The 19899-nt window shown below is 34.1% G+C and overlaps 1 protein-coding gene across 5 annotated transcripts in view; it reads left to right on the forward strand.

Annotated features, from left to right (window-relative positions):
• The window catches only part of EPHA5 (EPH receptor A5), a 323812-nt gene that overhangs the window by 155720 nt on the left and 148193 nt on the right, over positions 1 to 19899 (forward strand). The window contains exons 6-7 of one of the 5 annotated variants that reach the window (XR_009533516.1): positions 4610 to 4665; positions 11607 to 11673. The exons of the other annotated variants lie outside the window; for them this stretch is intronic. The gene's annotated coding sequence lies outside the window, so the exon portion shown is untranslated. Of the gene's footprint in view, positions 1 to 4609; positions 4666 to 11606; positions 11674 to 19899 lie in introns of those variants that run through there. 5 annotated transcript variants of the gene reach the window in all.

A 19899-nucleotide genomic window follows, 5' to 3' on the forward strand; every position in this document is an offset into this window, starting at 1 on the left:
AATCTCATTCATCACATTACCATCATAGCCTCCGCTCAGATCAGGGTTTCTTAGTGGTATTCCGGATTCACTTGGATTAGTGTTAGCTCAGAGGCAGTTTTCCATAATTTGTGAAATCTATATTCTATACCCTAGTTTGTAAATCTAAATTTAGATCCAGAAATCTACATTTTATAATCTGGGCGGTAACACCCCCCATCCCACTTATCTAGAAATGGCCAGAGATTCCTTTCAGATAAACTGAAAAGGAAAATGTGTAATATTAACGTATGTTACTATTGCACAGTCCTTCTTAAAGACAGTCAGGGCTTCCCTGTTGGCGCAGTGGTTGAGAGTCCGCCTGCCGATGCAGGGGACACGGGTTTTTGCCCCGGTCCGGGAAGATCACACATGCCGCGGAGCGGCTGGGCCCGTGAGCCATGGCTGCTGAGCCTGCGCGTCCGGAGCATGTGCTCCGCAACGGGAGAGGCCACAACAGTGAGAGGCCTGCGTACCGCAAAAAAAAAAAAAAAAAAAAAAGACAGTCAACTTTCTCTTCTTATTTAGGGGTTATAGGGTAAGTAAACGAAATCAGTCTAGGAATTCGTGAGAGACCATGACTAACTAGGTCACTAAATTTTGATTTGTATTTCTCAGACCTTCATATCATTAGTGGTACAGATCAAATGGCCCATTATTTCAGTCGCTAAATGCCATCGTACTAGACATTTTCCATTCACATCTGCTGCCTATTATGAAACCTGTTCCCACTTTCCTTCTAGTGGTAAAGTGCTACTACTTGGCCTCTGCCATACCTGAACCCTAAAGAAATCAAGAAATCATTTCACTGCATCTTCAACCTCTGTGTTCTCAAGTATAAAGAACAGAAATTTTAGAGATTTTATTTATAAAGGTGGCACTGTCCTCATCAATTTATTTCTTATCATTATGGTAATGAAATTGTCTTCTGGGTCCTTTCTGAAGATGTAATTAGTGGATAGTTTCATAGGTCTTGGAAAATAAATCCACTCTAACATTCCTATTTCAGTAGGTCATTTAATCCCTTCTTCTACATTAAAACAAGGAATTCCCAGTATCTGAACTTTATTTAAAAACTTAGCTCACCTTTCAGTCCAGATTTTGGTCAACTAATTAAAGAAGCATTTAGCACTTGTGATAGTTACGTGGAGAACGACATTGATCCAGAATCTCTAATCATGCATTTATATCAGCTTGAATGAAATTGTTTCTTGCTTCTCTGTAAGGAACACATAGAATCCATTTTCACACATATTCCCTATGCTTTTGCAGATTTAAGTTACAGAATCTTGTGAGACTCATATTCAAGGAGCTTCTTCTCTCCAGTATTGACCAGGTAGTTGGCTCCCAAGAGGATATTGGGATCTTGAGTTCAGATGGAGTAATAAGTTTGAGCAGGAAGACAAGTACTTTCTTCTATCAGTTAGTGATCTTAGATAAGCTATTGAAGACATGAAGGAACAGCTTCTTCAGTCAGGTGTGGGACAGCTTAATGGTAGCAGGAGAGACTCAGTAAGATTTAGAAGTTGAGAATATTTTGAATCATCTGTATTCTCCTACATATCCACATTCCAATGCTCAGGGTTTCACTCTTTTTTTCCGGTCAGTGGCCTCATTTTCTCATAAGACAAGGCAATAAAGTTAATCATTTTAGCAGTTCAGGAATTCTGTGGGATAATACTTGGTTTTTAATGTGCAGTTCTGTCATCCTTTTCACTGTTAAGAGGACGTGAGATACGGCATGGAGACTCTCTGATCATCTCAATATGACTTGAGCAGATAATTTAGACTTTGAGAAGTTAATTTTGTTTCTTTAAATTCTGCAGTGCAGTTAGACACAGGCTATCCTTCCTATATTTCTTATATTTCTCATGCTTTTATGGTACTAAAACAGATGGAATTTGGTCACCAAAAATATTATCCTCAAGAATCACTTTATTTGAGGTGACCAGAGGTGATAAGACATATGTCCCGTGTTGTTAGATTACCATCTTTTAAAAATACATAGGTTCTGGCTACAATGAAATTCAACCAGTCAAACCACTGGTCCAAATCCCCATTCCTTTAAAAGACTGTTGCCTACAACACTTCTCTTTGGGGAACATTTTTTGGTTTTAATGTCTATTTTCTTAGTTGCAAACAAAATTTCCTCTGGTTTAAACAGAAAAGCCCTTTAATAAAAGGTATTAAGTGGCTTATACAATCATTGAGAAAAATAGATTCAAAGATTAGAGGCAAGTTTCAGCAGAAATGGCCAATACTCTACCAGAGATCTGGCCTGATGAAACGAAACATTGCCACTGCAGCTGTCAAGCAATAAATGGCAGGCACTTTATTGCAGTTGCTGCTGCCATTAGTAACATTGCTATTTTGGAATCTCAAATTGAAGCTACTGAAAAATCTTCAGATTTGCCACCATATTCAAACTATGATATCCAATGAATTTGTTCGAATTTGAAAGAAAATTTCTACATATAATTGTTAAGCAAGTTATCTCCATTATTTTGGAAAAATATGTTTTTTCAAGTAATTAAGGTTTGTTCATCCTATCTTTCTCTTTTTCTTCCTCCCTTCCCCCCTTCCTTCTTTCTTTCTTTCCTTTCTTCCTTCTTTCTTTCCTTTGTTCTTTCTTTCCTTCATTCTGTATTTTCTTTGTATTTCAGATGATGTGAGTTGAGTTAACAATATGCCTTAACTCATGGCACATTACCGTCTTTGAGCTATGCAAGGTATTCACCTGGTTTATATATTTTCTTATGTACTGTTTTTATCCCAAATCCATTTTCCTAAACAGCAGCCTTTTCATGGATTAATTGTTTATTTCTATTCATAAGTATTCTTATTAAAAGTTTATTTAGCATTGGATGCATGTGTTTTTAATTTCATGTAATCATATGTTAAATATCTCATTCTGACTACTAAGTTTTTCACCACAATCAAAATATTTTATAGATCCACTTATATTGCTTTTGGCCATCTAATGTGCTGCTTATAACTGTCTTACGTCCGCTGCACTTTACACACTAATTCACCCAGGGACAGAGACCCAGATCCTTTGACTACCCAAACTGTGGGCATTCTTTATTCAATTTAAAGCCCTAATATAGTGACTTTCATTCAGTATACCCAAATTTTATTTTATAAAAAGGAAAACAACTCAATAAAACTAGTAAATCACATTTTCAGTTCTTTTCCAATTTCCCTACACAGTGTACCTAATATAATTTGTCTTCAAAATAAAATACACAAAGTAGAAACTGTGCGTGTGTGTGTGTGCATTTAATCTGTTACACAGAGCAGCAAACTAGTTTGTTGGTTAAAGATCTAGACTGTGGAGCCAGACTTTCTGTTTTCCATACTGTCTCTGCCACTTACTAGCTATGTGACATGGTAAGTTACTGAAACCTTCCAGAATCTCAGTTTATCCACTTGTAAAATGGAAAAAAGAAATAGTATCTATAACATTGTATGGTTGTGAGAATTAAATGAATTAATATCTATAAAAGAGTAATGCTTAGCACATAATAAGGTATTGATAAATGTTACTATAGTAGTATTTAAGAAACTTTTCAGTAGTATTCCAAATAGTGTGAGTTCATAGAAGAAACTATGAGATAAGAAGCTTTTAGACTTTATGAATATTATATAGACAAACTCATTGGTGAAGTAAAATAAAAAGAAAGAAATTCAAAAGTGAAAAATAATGTATAGAATCAGTGATGCTACAGGTAACAAAAGCAACTGCTTCAAGTTTGGAGGAGTAAACTGAGATTTGATTTTCCAGTGGTGACTATCTTCAATGATTTCTTAAAACACTGAGTTTTATATTGGCATTGAAGTTTTTCAATTCAATAAAATATCCACAGCAATAACATAAACAAGAGAATAACAACATCAAAGTAAGAGCAAAAAGGGGGAAATACTTTGTGTATAGAAAATAGTCATAATTTTCATTTTCATCAAAATGTATTTGGAAAAATACAAATTTTGTTAACTACATCATTTTTGTTTGTGGGCAAATATTACTTTGTCATTTATTGAAGTTTCTAAGGAAAAATATCTAGAGATAAATGTTTTGTTTAATTACATATCATGAATATCTGTACAGTGGCCTCATACTACCAACAAAAGTCTTTTAATTTTGCCAATTGAAGCTGCTTATCCACATCAAAACTTGGCTTAAGTGAGGCACAAGTTCTGAGCTTTTCCTATGCCTATTTGTTGTTTTGAAAACATAGTTCAAAAATGAGACACTAATCTGATGAATTTCTCCATAATTCATCTCTAGTGTATTTAATAAAGATTAGCAGATGGGGTGGAATATTTTTAGAAATCCTCAAAATACGTGTCTGGTTCACTGACAAGAATCTTTCTAGAGACTTTTCTGGTTTCTAAAAGAGACTTCAGGGACTTCTGTTCCTTCTTTTTTTTCTTTCTACCTACTGTGGTACCAGTAACAGAGACTATGATGGCTAGCATGTTTCAGCACTTAGTGTGTGCACATTGCTATGAGAAGAACTTTATTTGCATTTTCTTATTTGATTCTAGCAATATCTTCATGACATAATATTATTATTATTCCCATTTTTAGGATGAAGAAACTGAAGTTTAAAGATCTGAAGTGATTTGCCCAAGGTCACAAATCTAGTAAGTGAGGGAATAGGAATCCAAACCATGAAATTCTTACTCTAGAGCTACTGTGCTCTGAATCTCTAGTAAATATTGCTGTTTCCTCTGCCTGAAGCATATTTCTTACATCATTGTCCTAGATAGCTCAGTCTTCAGATCTGCCTAAATCGCTGCTTCCATAAGAAAGTTTGCTCTGCTCTCCAGTTTGGGCTTGCCTCTCTAAGGTAACCTGGAGCACAGGCAGTATAACTATTTGCTTTCTTATCTATTTTTCTGGAATCTTCCCCTGGGGATCACACTAATGACTGGAATTTGTGCTTCCTAAAATATTACCTAAAATAATTAGTTCAATTGTTTCTCTATTATTTGAATTAATGTCATAATTTCAGTTACTGGTGTGATGTGTAACGTGTTTCTAAAATTTTTGGAATTCTTCAAATAATTACGTGCTAAGGCTTTGTTTTCTTATTTCTGTTGAGTGCCTCTCCCCACCCCCTCTCTTTTAAATTCAGGATCCAGACACAGAGCCCTAATTGTAATTCATAGGTTTAGGTTTTCTGGAACTCTGAAATAAGACGTTATTATTTAAGGTCTACTGCTTAGCTGAGCTTCCTACTTTCTTAATATATGTTTCTTTAGACACTCTAATCTTGACAAAAGGGTTTACTGCAATTGACTGACCTCATTCCAGAGAGGAATTTTGTATAATGATTACTGTGCTGTTTAAGAACAATGCATAGTGTTTTCAATCTATAGTGTGTTTATGAGTTACTTACTCATGAACTGCACACCCTGCATTTATGGTTCATTATATCCAAGGGAGGGTCCGAGAATCTGCATATTTTAACACCCACACACACCCACACACAGTCAGTGATTCTGCTGCAGGGTGTGTTTAGCCCACATTTTGAGAAAAATTACACTTGCGGGAGGTTATGATGTTTGTTTCCTGTCCCTCCTCTCTAGGGAAATGGTGATAACGCTTAATCAGGTTTGCTTGATGTTGCTTTTCTCAAAATCTCTTTACAAAATACCTGCTGATTTCTGTTTTTACACCAGCAATGATTTTGTTAATACTATTTTCTTTCTTTCTAATGTGGGTACTCTATTCTGCCTACTTCTCACCTGGAAGCTAGTTTTAAACTCTGCTCTTTTGTGTAATTCTGGTTGCAAACTCACTCCCTATTTAACAGAAACATGGTCAAGAATCCATTTCAAGTGTGAACCATCATGTGGTTCAGTTCAGAATCAGAGCAACTCACTCAGCATTTGAACTGTTCAATCAGTCATCTCATTGGCATGTACGCTGTGAACTTATTTGCGTAAAGATGCCTATTGTAAATTGATATGCATAGAATATCAAGTTGTTTAAAACCTCACTCTGAAGTACTGTTGCTCTCTAGTCCTTGAGAACAAAGTTCTGAAAGCATTCCCTGTGACCTGGCATCATGTAAAGCTTCTTAGTGTGCTCTTTAGATGTAGCATAATACAGATGCAAAATCATGTTTAAATCAAGCATATCCATGAGTTCTCTATTAGGTTCTAAATGAAGTTTACTTAGGATACTGAAACGTTTTTTGTACAGCATGTCGAAATGATTTGTTCATGTGATTTTCCTGAAATTGACTGCCATTCATTCAAACATCAAGTATTTATTCAGCACCTCCTGCATTCATCATATGCTACTGAGCATTCTGAAAGATACAAAAGCAGTTGAAGTACTCCATCCTACTCCAACCTTAGAACTTTTTATTTTCTTGCTGAAGAATTAAAGAATTGAAGAATAAAGTCTAATAAAATAAAACAGTTGGAAGAGAACTAATGACAGTTTGAGTATTAAGCTCAGCAGCAATAGCATCAAATTCAGTATCTTTGGATGATGATATGGATTGACTTGTTGACTTCACATTGTTTTTCTCTGTATTTTGCTTCCTTTATCACACATACATGTCTGTAGAGGCATTTATTCAAATCCACTTAGGATATACAGTTGCATTTATTAAAAATAGATGATACACCATTTTGTAACTGCCCTTACATCTATTTCAATAGTCATGCCTTGTTTGGTGAATATCAATACCAAAGTAATCAATCTTTGCTGATAATGACCTATCATTGAATGATATATTAACACAAAATGAAGTGACAAAAAATATCTTGAGATTATTTGACTATTGGGATAATTTTAATTTATTCTGTTATATCTAGTTTTATTAATATTTGACAGTCCATTTAATACATTATTGGAATTCAGTCAGAGGAAATTACCTATTTGTAGCTTGGCACACAAACACCAATATCTTTTGTGTCAAAACAAGCATCTAGCTTGAAGAATGTGTTTGAAGATGTGAAATGTTTTCCATTAAACAAAATATGCTTGCAGTGCTGGCTTTTTGATCTCACTTTTTACAAATTTTCTTCCATTAGTAAGAAAAGAGAGCCTAGATGATTGAATCTTCAAGCCTAAAAGGCCTGAGGATATGACCTGTATTGCAAACCGATGCTTAAACTACAACTCGAGCAATGATTTCCCTTAGGCTTGTGGTAGAGAACCAAATACAAATACAGTATTATTCCAAACAATGCAGTTTCTCTGCTTTAATTACATCTATGTATTTAAAGTATATGAATTTAGAGGGTGTCTATCTATTTTTTAAACAATCTTTATTTTTCCCTAATAAAACAGTAAATGACATTTGAAGATGAAAACTTTCATTATCCTATAAATTACTAACCTTTCAAGTTATAATTTCTGTCATCAACAGTCTACTCATGTTAATAAGACTTTACTTGTTATTACTTATACTTAATTAATCCTTTATAAACTATAGATATAGAAAGAAATAGTTCTATTTCAGAAAAAAAAACTTTGGTTGTATAGAGTAAATTAATAGTGCTTTTAAGTTATTATTGGTAGTAATGGGAAAGGTGGTAGCAGTTTAGTGGTTTACCGTATTCTCCCCTTATCTGCAGGGGATACATTCCAAGACCCCTAGTGGATGCCTGAAACTTTGGATAGTACGGAACCCTATACATCAGCGGTCCCCTACCTTTTTGGCACCAGGGACCGGTTTTGTGGAAGACAGTTTTTCCATGGATGGTGGAGGAGGGGTGTGAGCGGTAATGTGAGCAATGGTTCAGGCAGTAATGTGAGTGATGGGGAGTGGCAGATGAAGCTTCGCTGGCTCGCCTGCCACTCACCTCCTGCTGTGTGGCTCAGTTCCTAACACGTTGCAGACCAGTAGAGGTCCGTGGACCGGGGGTTGGTGACCTGTGCTATACACATATACTATGTTTTTTCCTATATATTCATATATACATAAGTTAGGCATAGCAAGAGATTAACAACAATAACTAATAATAAAATAGAACAGTTGTAACAATATATTGTAATAAAAGTTATGTCAATGTGGTCTCTTTCTCTCTCTCAAAATATCTCTTTGTACTGTACTCACCTTTTTTCTTCTTGTGATGATGTGAGTTGATAAAATGCCTATCTGATGACATAAAATGAATGACCTTGGCATTGTGACATAGTGCTAGGCTGCTATTGACATTCTGATGATTTGTCAGAAGGAAGATCATCTGCTTCAGGTGGTCCTGGATCATTGAGCCATGAAGAGGTGGATTTTTGGATGCCAGGGACAGAGGATGTTGATGGTTGGGGATCCTAGGTGGGATGGAGCGGGTCAATGTGAGATTTTATCACATTACTCAGAACAGTAGGCAATTTAAAACTTATGAATTGTTTATTTCTGGGATTTTCCATTTAATATTTTTGGACTGATGTTGACTGGGGGTATCTGAAACCGTGAAAAGTGAAACTATGGATAAGGCTGGGGGTAGGGACTACACTATTTTTTTTTTTTTTTTTTTTTTTTCTGTACGCGGGCCTCTCACTGCTGTGGCCTCTCCCGTTGCGGAGCACAGGCTCCGGACACACAGGCTCCGCGGCCATGGCTCGCGGGCCCAGCCGCTCCGCGGCATGTGGGATCTTCCGGGATCAGGGCACGAACCTGTGTCCCCCTGCATCGGCCGGCGGACTCTCAACCACTGCGCCACCAGGGAAGCCCTACACTATTTTTTTTGTTTGTTTGTTTGTTTCGGTCCATTTTACACATTTAAAATTTATGTATGAGGATAAAAGGACTAAAAGATTAAATGAATCATTTTAAACATTTTCCAGTAAGATGCTAATATTGGTACTCTCAGAGGGAGCTAAACATTTAGTTTTTCACAGGACTTAAGTCTATTTTTCCAGGGACTTGGACTGGAAATATTAGTGGCTTGCTTCCTGAAACTATGAAATCACACACTTACATAATTGGTAAAGGATCACAATGTCAGGTAGTCTGACTTTTTTCTCTACTTTCTAAAACACTACACTTATTTCTAGTCCTACCGTTACATTAACCTTACAGAAAAAAAAAATCTAACACTGTATGTCACTGTGCTGCTTTTGATGGAGATAGTATTCACGAACTTGGTTATTACAAGTCAGCAGAGAAAATAAATGTTCTACTATTAAGTGTTGAGAAAATCCCTCGAAGGCTTCTGCAGTTACTTCCATGTGAGATGAGGTTCTTCAGCTCAAAAGTATGAACTTTTAAAAGGACTAGCTATACTGTCTTGAAAAACAACTATTGATTATTTTGTTAGAAAGTCACATCAGTGGTGCAAATAGACTCTGGTTTAACAACAATGTACCCTCCCTTAATTTTCTTATTTGTTTTTGTCTTATTAATATGAATAGTTTTTTTTTATATTTAATCAGAATTTATTTTAAATTCTTAATTAAATGCTCCTTAAACTTATTTTAAAGAAGCTGATAATAATAATGATGATTATAGCAAAAATATGTATCACTATATGCCGAGTTCTAGTTTTATAGAGATATGTTAACTAAATTTCTTAGCAAAATATCTAAAATAATTTTGGTGAAATTGGAAATAGAGACAGAGTTTGCCTTTTATCCCTGAATCTGGTCTTCTTTCCCAAATAACTATTAAATAGCCCTTGCATTCCTCACCTTCATCTAACCCTGGCCTTTTGTTTTGAGAAATTCAAGGTTTTTCAGATTTCATCTAATCCAGCCATGGCTTTGGTGTTTTAATTATCATATACAAGAATTTTTTTTTCTTACATAATATTTTCTAAAATATGAACAACCAAAGGTATCACCCATTATCTTATTTATTCCTCACACCATCTCGTTGAAGTATGTAAGTTGTATCCCTATTTTACACAGTATTACCTATTTTAATAGATTACAGATTTAAATTCATAGTTGTATGACTTTACAGCAGCCAAAATGCTGCAAATAAGATAAATTCAACTAGAATGTACTTAAGCAATGCAGGGAACATATTTTATCATTGAAAAGCACCAGTTTCAGAAACAGTTTGATCATGGATCTGACTTCATTTCTGTGAGATTTTTAGAACTTACCCTCTTCTGGGTCTGTTTTGATGGAATTCTTTCAAGGTAGCAAAATGACTAGAGCGATTTCAGACCTCATACATTTATAGCACATGATACCATAAGGAAAGAAAACTTCTCTTCCTCAATTTATCAAATAACAGTCTTAGACTTCAAGCACAAGGATTCCAAACCCTCCTTTAAAATATATCTTATTTTGCATTTTGCAGTTTATTTTGTAAATTATTTTATTTTCCCCATCAATTTGTACATTTTTATTCTTCAAAGTTCTACCCTAGAGCCTTTTCTCTTCTCACTTAAAAAAAAAAAAGTTTTGACATTTTATTCCTCAAGCATGCTTGGCTATGTGATATGTAGCCAACCACCCCCAAACTCAGTAACCTAAAATAATAACTATTTATTTTTGCTCAGGGGTCTATAACTGCTAGGTGTTCCATCTTGCCTCGGCTTGCTTATTCATCCATGTATAGTCAGCTGTATGTTGGGTAGGTAACTGTATTAGTTTTCTATGGCTATTGTAGCAAGTTAAAGCAAATTTAGTGGCTTAAACAACACAAATTTATTATCATTCGATATAGTTATCTCTGATAATTATCCTTTACATCAGAGCTCAACAAGGGTCTCATTAGGCTAAAATCAAGGTCTGCAAGGCTGTTTTCTTTGGGAAGCTCTCGGAAAGAATTGATTTCCTTGTCTTCCCAGCTTCTAGAGGGTACCTGTGTTCTTCGGATTGTGAGCCCCTCTCTCCAACTTCAAATCCAACAATGGTGACTCAAGTCCCTCTTACATTACCTTGCCCTGCCTCCTTCTTCACTTTCATGTACCCTTGTGATTACATTAGACAAACTCAGATAACCCAGGATAATCTCCTTATTTGCTGATTAGCAACCTTAATTCCATCTGCTACTTTAATTTCCCTTTGCCATGTAATGTGACATATTCAGAGGTTCTGGGGATTAGGACATGGATATCTTTGAAGGACCATTATTCTGCCTACCACAGTGACTCTGTTGGTTTTGTCTGAGCTGTCTTATACATCTGAAGATCAGCAAACTGGCTTATTTAGAAAGGCCTTGGTTGGGATAACTGGGCTTTTCTCCATATGGTTTTCAAACTACAGTTTGTCTCTTTGTTGAAGTCAGGTTTCCAAGAAAAATTACACATCATCACATTTATTGCTTTCTACTAGCTGAAACAAGCCAAAAGACCTGCAATCACCATGATTTACTCTCTAAGCATGCAAACTCTATTTTGTTTTCTGACCTTCATATGTTTTTCTGAGTAGCTGGCATTGCTCCATCTTTCCCTTTCTCATCCCATTGTGTAGAAGTAAATTAATAATCTCTTTGTATTTGGGTTTGTTATGAGTGTGTTCCATTAGAAACAAGAGAGAGAGTTAAATTTCACTTATCTTTATTGCCATCTCTTTTATATATATTTTTAATAACTATCTTGTTTGTCCCATTGGTGATTAAGGGACTTTCGATTTTGTGTGTCTCATTTCTGCCTTCTGTTCTCAGATGCAGGAAAGATGTGGGGAATTCATGTGGACAGCTATAGGCTCAAATGCACCGAGGTGACTTGCCTAGAAGGAAAGGGAAGTGTTACAGAAAGGATGCCTCCATCTTAAGTATCTGACTTTAATAACAAGATTCTTGGCCCATAAAATCTTAAGGAAAAGAAGCAACCTGGACAAAGAGTCTGTGTTTACAATCAGATAATACCAGGTAATGTTTGAGAGTTGACATAATCTTGGAGTCCTTTTTGATGCTTTTTCACCCTCACATCCTACATGCAATCATCACTAAATCCTAACTATTCTACACCTAAATGAATCTATAATTCAGTTGTTTCCCACCCATTTCATTGTTAACATTTTGATTCAAATCCTCATTATTTCATAATTAAATTATTGTAATAGTCTCCTAACGAATCCCTTTGTTTACCCCTCAGACTTGCACAGTTTATTTTCCACAAAGCAGCCACAGGGATCTCTTTAAAATACATCAAATGATATCACTTCCCTGCTCAAAACTCTCATGACTCCTCATCTCGCTCAGAGTAAATGACACAGACCTACAGGATCCGGACCTTTACCACTTCTTTGGCTGACCTCATCTCCCAGTACTTTCTCACTTACTCACTTAACCAGGTGCACTTGCCTCCTTGTTAATCATTGAACTTTCCAGATATGTACCAGTCTCAGGACTTTTCTACTTGCTGTTACTTCTGCATAGAACTGTCTTCTCCCAAACTTCCATATGTCTCCCTACCTTGGCATAATAAATGCCTTTTGCCTACATATCTTTTCAGAAGTGTTTCCTAACCATCCTGTTTATAATTGTGTTCTTATGCTAGCACACACGCACCTGCGCTCACACACAGGGCCCTCATCCGGGCCTTTCTTCTCCCACTTTCCAGTTTTATTTTTTTCCACAGAACATAGCGCTTTATAGCACTATATAATTTACTTAGTTTGTATATCTTTTTTGTTCTTCCCTGAGAATGTAAGTTCCATCAAGTGCAGGAATGTTACTATTGTTTCTTGCCAAGAAATGCACCTGCATATAGAGATAACTTGATAATTATTTGTTGGAAGAGTGAGTGAATGAACAAATGACGGAAATTCTTGAAAGGTATTTTTTTACAAATAGGTATTTGTCTTAGAAATTTCCAAACTTTACAGTTTTATCAAACAAAACAGTTACATCTTCTTAATTCTCAAATCATTTGCTGATCTACCTTAAAAGATGTCATTACACTGGCTAAAGCAAGGGACCCCACATGGGAGACATCCCCTAGGCCCCCATTAACTCCACTTTTTGTTTGGTTAGCTCCTGCTTGGTCTTTATTTCCCAGCTAAGATGATTTCTTTCAAGAAGCTGTCTTTGAATCATCAAATCTGAGATAGGTGCTTCTCTTCAGTGCTCTGAAACACTCATCCCTCTCATGCAAGTATGTCGTTATTTGCTTTCTTATTTATTTCCTCCACTATGCTATAAACTCCTTGAGGGCAGAGATTATGCATGTTTTATCCATGACTGAATTCTCACTGACTAGTATGGTTCTAACATATAACAGGTGCTCATAAATGATTAAATAAATAATGTAATTAAGTGAAATGGTATTAATTTTCAAAAATCAGGAAATTTTTATATGTAATTTTATTAATAAAAAACTGATCTCCTCTCAATACTAATATCAATTCTTCCTGACACTTCAGGAACCCAAAAGCAATTTTGCTATTCAGTTGAAATTATCCTAATTTTGACAACATTCCCATTTGGTCATAATTTCTGTTTTAAATAATCCTGCCTGATTTCTTCTTAAAATACTGAAAATACTGTTGTGCTTCTTCATGTGTACATTATTCAACCTTACAGTTTAATTATTTTGTAATTTGTTACATCAAAAACATTGTTAGTTAAAACTATCACAGCTTTTGGTTTTTCAGGTTTTTTTGTACGATTTTGTAAATTATTATCTATTTAAGTTAAGTTAATTGAATGTCTTAAAATGAAAGTGCCTGGTTGCCCTTTGTGTTGCTTTATCAGATTCTGGGGGCAAATTTCACATATATTCTCGCTTTTTTTTTTTTTTTTTAATTTCTAGGCATGCCAGTAATTTTAAATTGGTTCTGAATAGAAAAAAAAATTGTAGAAAATAATCTGCATATGGGAAGACTGATGAGCTTTGAAACTTACTTATTTAAAATGAACAAAACTGAGTCGCAGCCAATGCACATTTTCAGAACTCTTACACTGTACATTTAAAAGAAGTTGTTACTTTATTTAGCATATGCCTGAGTTTCTTTCATATTTCTCATGATATTCTGCAACTACAATTTTCTTCTTCTTAGAATAAATGAAAGGAAAAGTTTTATGAGATCTCTAAGTAAAATTACATTTCGTATTGTTATAGTGTTAATGGATGTGGAGATTTTTAGTGTAGGAAAACAAGTAGAATAATAAATCATTTGCCTAACCTTAATTAGGGAGAAAGAAATTTATGGATAGATTTTAAACGTCAGGAAACATTTTTCACTTATTTGCTAAATCATCTTTGATGTTTACATGTAAGAGTTGTGACTATAGATTTTTATTCTTTCTTAGGATCTCTGTACATGTAAGCATCAATATTAATATCAATCCTAAACAAATAATGACAAAAGAAAAATTCTATAAAGACTTGCATATGATTTACATTGTAGACGGTGACATTTTCACAACACCGAATGGATTTATATTTAACTGAATGGATTGATATTTAAATGAGGAGAGTAGAAAAGGAAGTAATTGTCAAAGGCTGCTTAATCATTGAAAGATTTTATGCTGCAATATGGATGTCTGGAATCCCTATCCAGTGCTCTTCACACTTAACCTTGTGGATTCTTTGGTGTTCTTCCTTTCTAATAGTGCAAACACTGATGTAAAGAGCTTCCTATTGCTTCAAAGATTCTTTATTAATAGCAGTGATATTTCTCATAACTTTTGTAGAATTGTTTCAAATTCATGACTGAAATCCAGTTTAAATAAAAGGATTTTCTTCACTGGTATCACTAAAACTATAAATTCCATGCCTAATATAAGAGATAGATTTCATAAGGTTTCCTCTCGTGAATGTCATTATTAAATGCTTGAGTCATCTGTCCTAAATGGTTTTCCAAATAGAAAACTGCTGGGATACAGAATGAACCAAAATGCATCCCACGAGAGCACATATATTATAAGTAGCAGAGAGATCTTATCTTCATTAAAAAAGAAAAAAACTGTTACCAATACTGTTTAGTTTTGTTGCAAATATAAATTATATGCCTATGTTTGCATTCATAATATGACTTCTTTGTCACGTACTAGATTAAACATTAGTTACAACTTTAACAATAAAAATACAGACTGATACCTCTGTGTACTATACACTGACCTCCTGGGAAAAATATTAAAAATATTATTTACTTATAGACCATGGCTATTAAGTATAGTTTTATATTCTCAAGATTGCATTTATTATCATAAATTTTTTAGAGACCTGGCTAAGGAATTTGTTTCATTCTTTCTATATGCAGACATAGAGATTTCTATTTAAGTTTCCAGGTCCTGGAATAAAATTAGAAGTTATGGTAGGGTATAAAAACTCTTAAAGCTCCTTCCATCAAGAGATGAATTCTGTTTTTCCAACTCTTCAATCTGGGCCAGCTTGTGATGTTCCTTGAGTAATAGAATACAACAAAGTGAGGTGTGAATTCATTAGCCCAGACCTCTAAATGCCAGTAGTTCCATCTCCCACCTCTTGGAACCCTGAGGTCATAGTTTTCTGAGGAAGCCTGGTCTAGCCTTTTGGAGGATGAGAGAGCACCTGGAGAGACAGGGCTCCACCCTTCCCATAGAAATCCCTACACTTGGGATAAGGATTTCTGGGACAAGCCTAGAGCCCAGGACTTCTGGGAGATGAATGCAGCCATGTGAGTAAATCCAGACAAGACCTGCAGAAGAATCACCCAGCCAATGCCTAGAATTGTGAGAAATCGTAAATCATTTTTGATCTAACTCACCAAATTTGGGGGTTATTTCCTCACACAAGCTGGAAATTAATAACATAGCCAACATCTGTTGTACACTTACAAATATCTTGAAGTGCTCTGAATACTTAATGAATGTTACTTCATTATCACCTTCATCATTCCTCTTTTACTGAGGAGAAATCTGGCATATAAAAATTGAATCCACTTACATAGAACTAATAAGTAGAGAAATCAGAATTTGAATCCAGGCAATTTTGTTTCAGGAGCATCACATTAACCACCATCACTGTATTCATTCTCAAAAGATAATTCAGAAATCAACATAGATGATTTATTCTTAAAATGCAAAAGACCAAACCTTTTCAGTAGTCCTATTTTATGTATGAATATGTATGAATTGTGATGCTTATCTATTTGTCTATCAGTCTGTCTACCTATCTCTCCATCAACTTAAGTGTGTATATGCTTTATTCCTCCCATAACAGGCATGCTATACTTGGTTAACTGCATAATTATTCAATGTCAATTGTATTCTGTCACTGTGTCTCTAGAGACCTGGTCTGAGTTTCTTTTATGAAATTATATCCTCATTAGCTTTTATCTTATATTTCCTCTATCTGGCTGTTGACCTTGAAAAGTCATTATTATAACAGTTGTTTAGTAAATTCCAGGCACAAAGCTAAATAATTTACATTCAGTACTCATTTAATTCTCCAGCATCTTCCATGGTATCTTCACTTGAAGCTAAGAAAACTGAGGCAAATGGAAACTAAGAATTATTCAGTATTATAGTTATTGATGGAACTGAGATTCAAATCATGTCTGGCTATCTCCAGTCACATAGTTAAATTCATATTTGGAAATAAAAATGTATTATAAAATATTATGAATTTGAAATTTAAGACTGTATAGTATTAAAATTGTACATAGATAAATATAATTCTATACTCATATATATTTAATTTTCCGAAATCTATTTTTATCACCAGAATCAGTATACATATCTATATATATCTATATATCTATATCTATATCTATATCTATATCTATATATATATATTATTTTTAAAAGTAAAGCATGTTTATTTATTTTCAAGACATTAACATTACAACAAACAATAAAACTCGAAAGGCCAAAAATACATTATTTTCAAATTTCTCAGGCTGAAGTTCAAAGATAATTCCATACAGAGAGTAGATTATTTCAAAATAGGATTTGGGTAGGATTTTCTATCGACAGCATTAGCCCTTGATAAAAAGCACTTTTTTCTTTAGTTACCAACCAAGTGATTTATGTTGGATTGGATAACAGAATATTTTAGAATCAACAAATATATTTTTAATAGATTCTTCTATTTCAGAATAGTTCTTCCTTAGATTTCTTTTATCAAAATTACAAAGTCCTCAATATTGGTTCTAGTGGCTTTAGTGTTTTTTTATCCCCATTCTAACAAAAGACAGACTGAAAATGCATAGGCAGATAAATTTGGAGTTCTACTTTATTTTTCCTAAGTTAGGAAAATTTTGTAGTCATAAATAAACTTAATAAACTATATATATTATTATGCTATATATTTTCCTCTTATAATATCCTGAATGTGAGAAGTTACAAAAAGATTTGTAGATATTCATGCCTTAGAAGTAAATCTCCCATGCCTGACTAGTTAAGATCACTGGCTTGATAATCTTATTACAAGTGAAAACCTTATCTCCAGCTAATCATTCATACTTTGATTGTGCAATTGATGAAATGGAAATATTTATAAATATTATAAGAAATATGAAAATGCCCAAAGAGCAGTGATTTTTGCATTATATATCATAATTGAGGAAGCTTGGGAAAGTAGTTTTCCATAAGCCAGAGTTAATTTTTTAATCACTGTTTTTTTTTTTTGCTTTTCCTTTAGTTTTCATTGTAGTGATAGGATATGATAATTTACAAGCATTAGATCACAAAATTTGAGTTGAAGCCCACTGGTAAGATGTAATATTTCTCTTAATTTGTTTCTAGATCCAATTTGAATTAGGAATTAAAGTACTGAACATGATTATTATATTCCTTGGATATGCATAGTGCATAGTTGGCCCCTGTTTAATCTCCAGAGGCAAGAACCAGAATACTTCAGATTTATGATTATGTTCCTCGCTTAACTTGTTTGCAGGCATTAGAATGTGAAATTGTAACTGATTCTTAGTCTCTTAAAAAATTTATAGTTCCAGATGTGAAAATTCACGTGCATTTTCATTGTATGGCATAGGCACTTAAAATTAATGAAAGAGGGGCTTCCCTGGTGGCGCAGTGGTTGAGAGTCCGCCTGCCAATGCAGGGGACACGGGTTCGTGCCCTGGTATGGGAAGATCCCACATGCCACGGAGCCGCTTGGCTCCTGAGCCATGGCCGCTGGGCCTGCATGTCCGGAGCCTGTGCTCCGCAAAGGGAGAGGCCCCAACAGTGAGAGGCCCGCGTACCGCAAGAAAAAAAAAATTAATGAAAGAGACTTTTTTGATATTTAGGGGAATAACATTCAAAGTCATATTAATGAATATATTAACTCACTTACTGATGGTGATATTAATCTCATATCCTACATAGAGCAATATGGGCATAAATAAATCTTATCAATGAATGGCTAATTAAATAAGTGATTGAACAAATTCATGTATATATGACATTTACATTAGCCTTGTTTCTATTAATATATTTAGTCTATAATAATTTTGACACCTGCTATTAAAAAGACACTATTCTAGGCCATATTCAAAATAGAGAAATAAATCATAATTCCTACCTTCAGTGAGTGTAAAGTTTAATGTGAGAAATTATATATGTATACAAGTAACTATAAGATAAAGTTAAAAGTAGGTCTATTAAGAAGATTAATAAATCAATATGGACTTTTAGAAAATATAATAATTATTTACAGGTAAGAAAATCAAAAATCTCCTTTTTTCATGAAGGAAATACTGTTTGAATAAGGTAATGAAATGTAAGTAGAATCTGGACATGTTGAGACTGAAAAGAATATGCTGGGCTGTGGAGAAATATGTTGAGTAAAATCAGAGAAGTATTGTCAAATATGCATGTGAAGAACTTCAAATGGTCCAGTTTGATTGTGCTATATGTAAAACAGTGGAACTATAAATTTGGAAAGCTATGTTGGGGCAAGATTTTGGAAAGCTTTAATACCAGAGTAAAAAGATTTAATTTTCTATACATTGAAGAACCATTAAAATTTCTTTGTATGAAATTAACTTCATTGCTTCAAATTTTTTAAGATAAAATAATTGAAAATAAAAATTTTAAATGTGAAAAAATTCATTACAATGGAAGTTTATACAGTCATTTATCATATTATAGGAACCTCCTTCAAGAACATTGTTCTTAAGCAACCTTCCTTATCAATGAATCTAAATAGCATACCTTTGTACATTACATTGGCATCTCAAAAACTCCAGGCCCCCAATGCAATAGATATAGCGTAGGTCAAAGTATTTACATTTTTAATAATTATACCTACTAATTCTGATATGGTAGGTGCTGAACTATGCTTAGAAAACCACTGTTTTAGGCCATGAGACTCCTCATTGAACAGAAAAACAATAATGCATTGTAGAAAAACTTATTGATTTGAAATTATGAGTTATTGACTCCTCTTCTGGATATACACTTAAAAGTGATTATTAGCAAATATTAGTTCACATATAGAATATATTCTCAAATCAAAGAGAAACTTATTTTTACAGAAGAAGAAATGGGAGAGAAATGTTATTATTTATTTTATATATAAATTATAAAATGCTTACTATATTGTTTTCACAAATTAAGCCATTCGATCCTTATAACGACCCTATTTGTAGGTATAATGTGTTCTTCATTTAACAAATTAGGACACTGAGTTTAGAGAACTTGCCTAAGTCACAGTGCTAAATCCAGTATACAAGTCAGACTCCATTCCATTAACCAAAGCAAGATGCAGTTTCTCCAGTGTGTTCCTCCCTCTTCCATTCTTACAGGAGAAATGAATATGGTATGTTTATTTCAGTTCACAAATGAAAGTACATATAGCTTATTAAAATGTCTATTTTCCTACCTCTAAGTATAATAATAGTATTCTTGTATTCTGGAGGCCAGTTCTAAGGTTATCATTTCTATCTATTCTTTGTTGGTTACACTGGTTTACATTATAACCTAATAAAATAATGAAATTTGTAATGTGAATGATATCAATTGCTGCAGTGAGATAGCAAATAAACTCTTGGGGTTATGCATTTTCATGTACTAAGCAGTTTAA

This window comes from Mesoplodon densirostris, chromosome 1 (assembly GCF_025265405.1).
Source record: "Mesoplodon densirostris isolate mMesDen1 chromosome 1, mMesDen1 primary haplotype, whole genome shotgun sequence".
Classification (NCBI taxonomy): domain Eukaryota; kingdom Metazoa; phylum Chordata; class Mammalia; order Artiodactyla; family Ziphiidae; genus Mesoplodon; species Mesoplodon densirostris.